This window comes from Camelina sativa, chromosome 17 (assembly GCF_030686135.1).
Source record: "Camelina sativa cultivar CO46 ecotype springtype chromosome 17, ASM3068613v1".
Taxonomy (NCBI): domain Eukaryota; kingdom Viridiplantae; phylum Streptophyta; class Magnoliopsida; order Brassicales; family Brassicaceae; genus Camelina; species Camelina sativa.
Genome location: NC_141896.1, coordinates 21,283,992 through 21,295,946, shown reverse-complemented (window position 1 = coordinate 21,295,946; position 11,955 = coordinate 21,283,992). Strand labels below are relative to the sequence as shown.

Genomic DNA, 11,955 nt, shown 5'->3' with positions numbered 1-11,955 from the left:
GTACCAAGATGAGGTGGTGTTCGGGATATGAGTTTCCGTGAAGGCACACTGCTAAATAAGGAAAGTTTCTAAAAATAGAAGTTTCTAAAAATGGAAGTTTCCATAAATGGAAAGTGTTGAGGTAGATCTAGTCGGGAGATGCTCGGTGACAATAGACATGTTTGCTCAAGGCCGTGTGGGCCCAACTCATGTGATACCGATAGCTCGATAGACTTTGTGGCCAGAGAGTGGGAGTGGTATGTTTGCTTCAGATGATGATCCGAGAGCGCGCTTTAGGGTGACGACCCAAGATCGGGATTTTGAGACTCCTTGGATACCGTAGCTGTGTGCCGTGGCTCGGCAGTGAGCCGATATGTCTCGAGGGTTGTGACCTGAGAGTGGGGGGAGTGTGTGTGAGTGACTTCCTGGATGCCGTAGCTTAAGGTGGTTAGCCTGATAGCAAGCCGGCATGATTCGTGGTTGCAACCGCGGACGAGGGAAGCGCTGATTTGTGAGCAAATAATGTCTAGGATGTGAGTATATTGACTAGAGGGAGACCTTGAGTCAGTAGCACAGGAAACCTTGGCTGACGGTGTTCAGTCTGGTCGGAGGACGTGCGGGCCGTGTTGATGGTAGCACGGAGGTCCTTGGCGGATGGATGGTGTTGGGGGATTCGAGGACGAATCCTTGTTGGTTGGGGAGAATTGTAACATCCGCGAACCAAAAATTGTACTTTTGGAGGGGGTGTCGATCAACACCAGTGGTGTATCGATCGACACCAGCAATCCTGGTTTCGACCGGTTTGTTTTAATTGCTGTTTGGTTCGGTTTGGTTCAATTAAAATCCCTAAAACCAACATTTATAAGGAAAAAGTCGACCATTGTTTTGGAAAGAGGGTTTTTATCGCCGCTTATGTGTTTTAGAGAGAAAGAGGAGACTTGTGAGTGTTCTTGAGTTTTTGAGAGACTGTTGGTGGTTTTTGGAGAGATCTGTTGCTGGGATTGCATCAGAAGCTTGCTAGGAGTGTGTGGTTGCTTGTTTTGAGTCAGAATCTCCTGCAAAAGAGGTGAGTGCATGACCATGGCTTATCTAATGTTAAGAATTCTATGTTTTTGTGATTTTAGAGTTGTTTGATTGATTCCTTGCTTGCTTGTGGTTGTTTTGGTGTTTCTACGTCCTTATGTGGCTTATGGATGAGTTTGGGATGATTGGGAGGCTTTGGGAAGCGGAGAACTGCAAGGGAGCGTCACAGAAGACGATGCTCGACATCAGTATCGATGGACATCATTAGTGTGTCGGTCGACACTAGTGCAAGGACGGCTCGGGAATCTTTGGGAGTATCGATCGACACCATGTGGAGGTGTTGGTCGACACAAATAGGATTTTTGGGAGGTGTCGAGCAGGTGTTGGTTGACACCAGGTTGTCAGTGTCGATCGACACTGGTATGGTGTCGGTCGACACCAACCTTCGTTGGTCGATGATTGCTTGTTTCGTGGTTTGATTGTTATTGTTTAATGATTGCTTGACATAGTATTCTCAAATACTTGTGTGTATAGCCCAGTAGATGGGAAGATTGCCGCACTAAGTATTATGATAATACTTACGCATCTCAATTGTTGTTTGTGGTGTGTAGATAAGGCAAAGTGTGATCGTGGAATCAAGGCGATGAGGAGGAGGATATTCTAGAGGCTTGATTGATTGTGGTCTAGCTATTGTTAGGTTGCTAGAATAGAGTTGATAGAACATTGTAGGATGTTGGAACTTGATTATTCCGTTGTTGGAAATTTGGTTATTGACTTTGTTAGTTATTGGATTATTATTGTTGGAATTACGGTTTAATAGAATTGTTTGATTATTCGCTTTTTTGATTGTTGGTAAGTTATTAGTGGGTATGAGACCAGTAGAAAATTAATATTATTATTATTAAATAAAAGAAAAAAACGGGAAGAGTTGTTTCACAAACAATGTTTTAAAATAATTCATAGAAGACAACGAAGTTTGTAATTTTGATGAACAAACTTGCTTCTTTATTGCTTATGTCTTATCTTACACCTACAAAAACAAAATATGTAATTAGGGAGATTATTCACATGACGTGAGTTGGAAGTTCTCAATGAATGTCTATATCAAGGGAATTTCTCCTTTCAAAGCAAAGGAAAATACCTAGCAAAAATGTTGATTGACCGGTATCTGGTATGCTTCTTCTTCCTTACAGTCGACTGTTGCTACTTCGGACTATTCATCAATAGGGAGAATTCACATAACCATTGACCAAATCGTTTTTGACAATTGCATGGATCTTAGCATCTTAATAACTTGATATATAAGAAACAACATAATATTAGAAACAAAACAATAGTATCTATAATTGTAACACTCATAATATAGGTGATATTGACCTTGTAATCAGAGAAAGTCAAGTCTAGCTTTGCTTATGATTTATGTAGTGGAGTGAGGTGCTTATAGGTTGTGTTAATGACATCTATTTATAATGTTGAGATGATGGTAGGGTTTTGTCATCGTTGGTTGATAAACGCTTGATGACCAAGTTTAAAAGATATTGAATATCTTTAATTTTAAATTTTTAGAATGGTTGATTAGGTATATTCTAGTATTATGCTCGTATGGAGTTAATTTTGTTACTACAGTAAAACCTTTATAAACTAATAACTTGGGACCATAAAATTCTATTAATTTATACAGGTTTTAATTTCTCGATAAATTAATTATTACTAGATAATGATCCGTGCTGGTAGCACGAAATTTTTTTTTTTCATTTTGTTATTTGTTAATATTATGTTTATGTATATAATATAGTACTATATGGTGAGTTTTGATTCATATTAAACTACTAATAGGTAGGCCTGGAAATTACTACCGATACCCGTATTGGATCCGTTTTTCGGTTTGTATCCGTCCCGAAAAAAGGTATCCGCAGCTTTAGAGTCGAGTGAAGGGTATAATAATTATATTATTCATGAATAATGATCGAGTATCGGATATTCATTTAATTTTTGAGCGACTCGTTACCCATCTCATTACCCGTTTTATTACCCGACTCATAAATACACGTTAATATTTTGTAGAATAATGTTACCAGCGTGAAGAAATATTTATGTAAATTTGAATTTGTTTGCTACAAAATAATAGCAGATAATTTATTAATTCTATACATTTTATAAAATCATATATTTGATTTACTTCAGGTAATACTCTGATTTCGACCCGTAGTTGGTAATACTATTTTGGTTTGGTGCAAATATCAAATTCGTTAATTATACATTCGGTAAAGCCAAAAAAATCTAACAAAACATTTATTGACCCGTGATTTGGTATTACAAATTGATGTGATCGTGTTTAGAGATCTTAATATACCAAATTTACAAATTGAAGTTATTGGTATAACATGTTGTATATTAATTTTATAGGTGAAAATTACAATAGGTTATGTATATTATCAACATTATATACTGTATTGTTTATATAGTGAATATTGTGTATAAACAATTAAGTTTTAGCCAATTAAATAGTTTGTTATTATTTCCAAAGATTTATGAAACAATAAATAGAGTTTTATTATTTTGTAAACAAATCTAAACTTTTCTTTTGTTAGTTATTAGAATAATTAAAATATAATAGCATTTTCGTAATATGTCACATCAGAACTGGTTAAAATTTTAACAACATAGCTTAAATAAGTATATAAATATATTTTAAAAATATAAACAATATTGTATCCTAATTTTAATATATATTTGTTATTATTAAATGATTTAGATATGTAAATATTTAATCTTAGTTTTATAAATAAATTTACGTTTAATAATTTTCTAAATAGTTTGTTATTGTTTCCTAAGATTTCTGAAACAATAAATAGAATCTGTTTAATTATTTTATTACATAATTTCGTAATAATTTTATTATTATTTTATTAAATAATTTCGAAATTATTTTATTAATGATTTCTTGTAATCTAATAAATTAATAATTATTATTTTTTTGGATAATCATTTTCAGGTTACAACAAATTAATATTAAGATTCTGTTATTATATTTTGTATTAAAATACTGTGGCATTTTGTGTAATATTTTACATGGAGTAGGGTTATTTGTTTAAAGGGTTGCTTAAATAAGTATATAGATTAATTTATAGAGAGACTTTCCTAATTTGGTAAAAAAATTTTAAAATAAGATTTAATCATTATAATTAATATTTTTATAAACTTAATTAAAATGAAAATAACAATTGTATCATGTTTTGAAGATAATACCCAAAGATTTTTATATAATAAAAATATTAAAATGAACTCTAATAAAAATAAATGTGTATGTATATACATATATTTAGATAATTTTATATAATTATTAATTTCTATCATTGATGGGACCATATATTTACAAAGGATTTTCAAAAAAATTATTATTTTATTATATTATCAAATTATGTCCAAAGTTACACTAATCCCAACTTGGGACCGAATAAATTTATTAATTTATAAATATTATTAATTTATCGAGTATTAATTTATAGAAGTTCTACTGTATATGATGTCAAAAGATCTTTTAACACTTTGGATTTAGTTAATTTTATTGCCAGATTTAGGGAAATTGTATATTGGATTATTAATTTGGGAGAGTCATTAGCGAATAATTAATATCGATTTTTTTGGCTTATAAATAGTTTTGTTATAATTGGATGATTACCTTAACTTCAGTCTATATTTAATATTGTTTCCAATTTCGACTAACATAATCAATAAGGATCCGATTGTAATTTCGGGTTGTACACTTTAATTTTGAACCGACCCATTAAAACATGTTTACAAAAATAACCTTAACGACTTTGATTAATAGTGTTTAAAATAATGGTATTTGTGGATGTACTTCAAAATGTTAAGATAGATGTATGTGTTAGTTTTGTTTAGTGTAAGATTATATAATTGTATTTGACTATTAATTATATGATTTAACTTGCAGTTTACCGTAAAATAATTTGTTCTCTACATTATCATAAATTACTCAATTTCATATTTCTAATATTCTAATACTGATCATGTTAGCAAAATAATGAAATGATAAATTATCCGTGTAACAACAAATTAATGATAATTAAAATTATATTCATATAGATCCAAATTCTTGGCACAATATAACTCCATCGCTTGTTTGGTTACAAAGATCCTAACAATTTTTAAAATATATATCCGTTTATAAAAATTCAAATCACATTATATGCTGGGAAAAAAATCTAAAATTTTATTAACTTTATGTATTAAATAGTAATTCAAATAATTAAATATAAGATTAAATAAAACTGAAAGGAGAATTATATTTTAATCTAACATATTGCTTTAAATTAGGTACATAGATTTTAGAAAATTTGAAATTAATATTGAAACGACCGACTTTTTTTTTTTTAAATAATAAATATATAATATAATATAATAATAAACTACAACTAGTGGTCCCATACCCACTAGCCACCTAACCACAATCACAATCATCAGCGGAAAACATTACCAATATCCAATAAATATAAATAGCCAATATTAATTCCAATCACAAACTAATGATCCAAACAACATCCAAAGAACCAGCAATCCTAAACAACATTCTAGGACTCCACTCTAGCAACCTAACAGAAGCCAGACAACCAAACGAACCACTAGAACATCCTCCTCTTCATCGCCCTGATTCCACGGTCACACTTTGCCTTACCTGCACCACAAACACATATTGCACTGCATGAGTATTTAATAAACACTCAGTAAGGCAATCCTCCCATCTACTGGGCTATACACACAAGCAATAGAGACATCTCTAACCATCAACCATCAACCAACAATCATCAATCAACAATCAACAAGCCAAACAACACATAAACAAGCAGATTAGAAAAAATCTCCAGCTTAGATAAGCCATGGTCCTGCACTTACCTTAACAAGTGATTCACAAAACTAAATACAACCAAATGAGAGGCTTTCCAATATCCAAGAACAACCAAACTTGTTCCTACAACCAATCACAACAACAAACAAATATTGTAAACAAACTGCCAGAAAAAAAATAGAAAAGAACAACCTCACAAATGAAACCACAAAACAAAAACGAACCGTTAACTTTCTAATCCCTCCGGTGAAAAGCAAGGTATATACGTCCAGAAGCTTCCCACAAAATTTCAGCACGATCAGATTATAGATGAAACCGAAATCATCCCCGTAACACCCGCTGGTCTCAATCCGCGAATGAGAAGAAACACCCCACGAAAATGCCAATATCTCCTAGAATATTAATCCAAATTCACTTCTGTAAAAAGGCGAGTGTACGAAAATCTCTTAGCTACAACCCTACCAAAAATCAATACCTTTCAAAACGATTTGACCCGTCGGATCTTCCTTCTCTTAAACCCTGACAGTTCTGTTTCTCTCTTAACACTAAGGAAAAAGCTTGATCTCCTTCTCTTTCTCCTTTACACTCAATAAAGAGTTATGTCTCTTTCTCTCCCTCTCTGATGAAAATGACGACAAAAGCACCAAAAGGAGAGAGGATGTGTAGACAATTAGAAGAAGAAATAAGGGTTTTTGGTTTAATTTGATTAAACCAGGATTTAATTAAACCAAAATTAATTTAAATCCATTCTTTTGGTTTACTCAACATAACCCAAACTCTATTCTCGGAATACGGATGTTACAATTCTCCTCCACCAACATAGATTCGTCCTCGAATCTCGAACAACCATCAGCCAAGGACTCCCGTGCAACCGTCTCCACGGCCCGCACTCCTCCGACCGATCTACAGAAGGTCACCTCTAGGCGATAGACTCACGCTCCAGGCGTCATTTGCTTTTGACTTTTTGGACTTCCCTTTACTCATAGGCCTAAACCTTGAGTTTTTATTGGCTCCTCATCAGACCTAAGTCTGCATGCCAAATGATATAAGGAAAAATCCAAACTCGTCTCTCGGGTTGCCACCCTACAGCGCGCCCCCGGATCGTCATCCGGAGTCGATATACCAACCATACTCCCGAGCCACAAAGTCTCTGAATATGGCAGTACTAGGAGAACCTAAGTCCCCCAAGAGTCGCGAGCAAACAATTCTGAACACGTCTGAGTCCTATCCCTATCCAGGTTTCCTTCCCGTGGCTCGCGTAAAAACATCTCAATGTCCTACCAACCACATATCCCCTCACTGGGATACCTCATGACCACACAAGGATCATATATACGCCACAAGGGCCGCCACAAAGGCCAACAAAAATTTCCTCACGAGGACCGCCACCAAGGCCAAACAAAATGTCCTAAAAAGGACCGCCACCAAGCCCACTCGTCCCCAAAGGACCGTCACAAAGACCGTCTGTCCCGAAGGACCGTCACAAAGACCATCTGTCCCGAAGGACCGTCACAAAGACCATCTGTCCCGAAGGACCGTCACAAAGACCATCTGTCCTGAAGGACCGTCACAAAGACCATCTATCCCGAAGGACCGTCACAAAGACCATCTGTCCCGAAGGACCGTCACAAAGACCATCTGTCCCGAAAGACCGTCACAAAGACACTCTGGCTAAACAGCCCGCCACAAAGGCCAACAAATGGCTAAAAGCCCGCCACAAAGGCCATACAATGTCTAACAATACCGCCACACACAGGCACTCTGACTCAAAAGTCCGCCACAAAGGCACAAAAGCCCCTCCCAAGGCTTCCCACCGCTAAAATGGACAAAATTCTGACTCCCGCAAAACTTTCCATATTTAACACTTTCCATTTTTGGAAACTCCTCTTCACCGACCTTTTTTTTTTTTTTTTTTTTTTTTTCAGGAAACTTAACTTCGCAACCCCCGCCTCACGGAAACTTTGTACCCCAACACCACCTCATCTTGTTACTGAGTCGCACAACCAACCACCCCAAGCGACCGAGTAACAAGAGAGATGGGTTGGAATACTCCATTCCCGCTCCAGCCACGGATTACAGATGGGACCAGGCTAAACAAGCTCAAGTCGCGGCTTGCTTCTCATACCACTTCTTGAACCTTGCCTTCATCCTTGCCTCAGGCTCCCAAGTCTGCTCCTCAACACCATCACAGTCCCACAGGACTCTCATCAAAGGAATCTTCTTCTTCCGAAGTTCCTTGATCCTCCTCTCGAGAACCCTCACTGGTCTCGCCTCCAAAGTCATGTTAGGCTGAAGATCCTGAGGAATCTTAGCCAACACCTCCTCTCCCTCACGGAGACACTTCCGCAACATAGACACATGGAAAACCTTATGGAATGCACGCATCACCTCAGGTAACTCCAATCTATATGCCACTGGTCCAACCCGCTCAATCACTCTGAATGGACCCATATACCTCGGACTCAACTTAGTCTCTGACAATGACCTGTTCGGACCCCGCAACATGGCCATCTTGAGGTACACTCTGTCTCCTACCTGAAACTCAAGATCTCTCCTCCTCTTATCAGCATAACTCCTCTGCCTATCCTGAGCCTCCTTCATGTTCAGCTTGAGAACCCGAATCTTCTCTGAGGTCTCCTGAACAAAACTAGCACCAAACATGCTCCTCTCCCCCACCTGAGTCCAGCATAATGGTGTACGACATGGTCTCCCATACAAAGCCTCATAAGGAGCCATCTTAATACTCCCCTGATAACTGTTGTTGTAAGCAAACTCTACCAGGTTCAGGTGATCTGCCCAATGGCCACCCCAATCCAACACACACATCCTCAGCAAATCCTCCAGCGTCTGGATCGTCCTCTCAGACTGTCCATCTGTCTGGGGATGATAAGCTGTACTCATATGCACCTTAGTGCCCATCTCTGCCTGAAATGCCTTCCAGAACACCGAAGTGAACTTAGAATCCCTATCAGACACAATGCTCGCTGGCACCCCATGCAACCTGACAATCTCCCTCACATACTTCTTAGCCAAGACCGCTGCTCCATCAGTCTTCTTAATGGCCAGAAAATGTGCTGACTTGGTCAACCGGTCCACAATGACCCAAATAGCATCAAAGGTCCGTGACACTGGCAATCCCACCACAAAATCCATAGTGATCATATCCCACTTCCACTCAGGAATGGGTAAACTCTTCAGTAACCCGCCAGGAACCTGATGCTCAGCCTTCACTAGCTGACACACATCACACCTCGAAACCCAACTAGCTACATCCTTCTTCATCCCGACCCAATGATAGTACCTCTTGAGATCACGGTACATCTTAGTCGCTCCTGGATGAATGGACAACTTGCTCGCATGAGCCTCTCTTAGAATCTCCTGCCTCAACTCCTCATCCTTGGGCACACACACACGACCATGCACCAAGATAGTACCATTATCTGAGACCTGATACTCTGAATCCACATCCTTAGAGGCATTCACCAGCCCCAAATCCTTCTCCTGAGCCAACCGCACTCTACTCAGAAGATCTGCTCTATAAGCCGCCTCCTAACCCAATGGTTCTCGAGAAAACCGCACACAAGCTCAACGCACTGATCTCTCCTACGAGAGACTTCATCTCCTGGTCCTGTAGTAATCTGCCAAACTAAGGAAACTCCTGATCTCAGTGACATTATGTAGTCTAGGCCAAGCCTTGATAATCTGAATCTTCTTCGGATCTACAGGAACTCACTCTGCATAAACAATGTGACCCAGAGAACCCATCTCACGCTGCCAAAAACTACACTTGCTCAACTTAGCAAACAACTTCTGCTCCCGCAGCTTCTCCAGAACTGCCCTCAAATTCACTGCATACTCCTTAGGACTCTTAGAAAATACCAGGATATCATCGACGAAAAAGATGACAGACACGTCCTGAAACTCCTGAAACACACTGTTCATCAATCTAAACTCTGCTGGCGCGTTAGTCAACCCAAAAAGGCATCTCCATGAACTCATAATGCCCATACTTCGTCCTAAAAGCCGTCTTTCTCACATCTGTCTCATCTATCGGTATCTGATGATAACCCGACGCCAGATCTACCTTGGAGAACCAAGTAGCACCCCTCAACTGATCCAACAACTCATCGATCCTAGGAAGAGGATACTTGTTCTTCACAGTGACCCGGTTCAAACCCCGATAATCAATACACAACCGGAAACTCCCATCCTTCTTCTTCACAAACAACACCGGCGCTCCCCACGGTGATACACTAGAACGTATGAATCTCTTGCTCCATAAATCCTCTAGTTACTTCTTCAGCTCAACTAAACCAACACTCAAGTATGCCGACATCAACTCGCCCCCACCTGAATATCAACCCTCTTGTTCCTCCAAAAACCTCTAGTAACTTGCCAGTTAGGGAATCTTCCACAAGTTAGCTTATTCCAAAGATAGCTTTCCGCTTGGCAATTCTCCACAGCAAATCATCAATACGAACGTAATAAAACAAACAAGTACCATACACTCGCATATTCTGATTCACCGCTTCAAATACTTTGCAGGCCGCTAACTCAAGCCACTTGACTTATTCCCTCCAACAAGCTTACCAAAACTTTGAATCTAGCAACCCTGTCCATCTCCAATGAACTTCATCCAACATCGTTGCAACGATTAGTTTATCCTGCCATGAAGGCTTTCCGTGAACTTATGTATCTGGCAAACATGCCTCTCCTGAATCAATCCTGCTGTAACTCCCCTTCCCGGGACTCCGGCACCACTGGCCTCACAATCCTGGCAAAACAGCCACACATTCATAACCGCTCTGGTTCATAAAACCCTGGCCCAACGGCCAACATAATCCTAAAATCCAAGATTAAACCACCGTAAATCTCTCGAGGTCTACATTCAATCGTTATGTTTATACTCACGTCCTAGGAATTGCTTGCTCCCAACTCTTCCACTCTTAGGTCGAAACCTTCGAGTCATACCGATCTCACTCTCAGACCAGCGTCTTCGAGTTATACCGTCTCACTCTTGGACCACAATCCTCAAGATCTCGGTATCAGGGGAACTACTCATCCCCTCAGGAGAACAACATCCCCTCTGCCACTCTCGGAGCCCTCAGCCCCTCGAGCTATCGGTATTCAGGGGAATCACCATCCCCTCAGGAGCAACAATCCTTAACGACTATAAACATCTCTCGACACAACTACCTTCTGTGATCCGAGTATAACATTGCAATGTTACACCTACCCACTCAACTTATAATATCCAACTGGATTAACCACCAAGCAGAGAAATATCTGCTCCAACTGCATATGTCCACATATCCGCCTCTCTAGGCCCGATACCTCTTGAGACTAATCTCATACCGGTCATCTACAACCGCTCCATCCTCTTAACGTAAGTTGGAAAGTCCTCAACATCCGCAGCCCTCGACTGCACCCCGCCACATGTGGCACAACTGGAGCCTACACTGGTACCCCTCTCGGTAACCGCTCCAACAGCACGCCAACAGATCCGTCAAGCGATCATCTCGACCCTGGGCTCCACCTGCTGCAACCCCACACCTGGGTTCCCAGCACCCCCGGCACGCTCACCGGCTAATCCCCTCTGGTCCCTCCTGATACGCTTGCGACCCTCTGACGTACCTCCTAGTGGAACTCTGGACTACACACTCGCTGGCCTCGGGACCCGCCCGACAATGACCACGACCACGTCCCCGTCCACGACCAACAACTCAAACACCTTAACCACTGATCTTCCAAGAACAGAGGCTAACAAGCAGAAAACAAATCAATACCACACAAAGAAACATAACAATAACTCACCGTGGAATCTCATTGAAGGCTCGAAGAGGATGTTCTAGGACTCCATGCCACACACAATTGACTAACTCACATAATCAATCAAGACATGCAATCCCAAACATCACAACAGTAACCTAGTGAACCCAAACCTAGAACCGTAAGGGCTCTGATACCAAAATGAAACGACCGACTTTTTTTTTTTAAATAATAAATATATAATATAATATAATAATAAACTACAACTAGTGGTCCCATACCCACTAGCCACCTAACCACAATCACAATCATCAGCG

General features: G+C 39.4%; 1 long non-coding RNA gene across 1 annotated transcript; it reads right to left on the bottom strand.

The window, feature by feature from the left end:
- Window positions 1-5,489: 5,489 nt before the first annotated feature.
- On the bottom strand, window positions 5,490-6,522 carry LOC147924134 (uncharacterized). The gene is made up of 4 exons (XR_015586010.1): window positions 6,345-6,522; window positions 6,094-6,261; window positions 5,917-5,992; window positions 5,490-5,698 (listed from the first exon to the last, which is right to left on the bottom strand). It is a non-coding gene; the product is annotated as an uncharacterized LOC147924134 (long non-coding RNA).
- Between the last annotated feature and the right edge of the window lie 5,433 nt (window positions 6,523-11,955).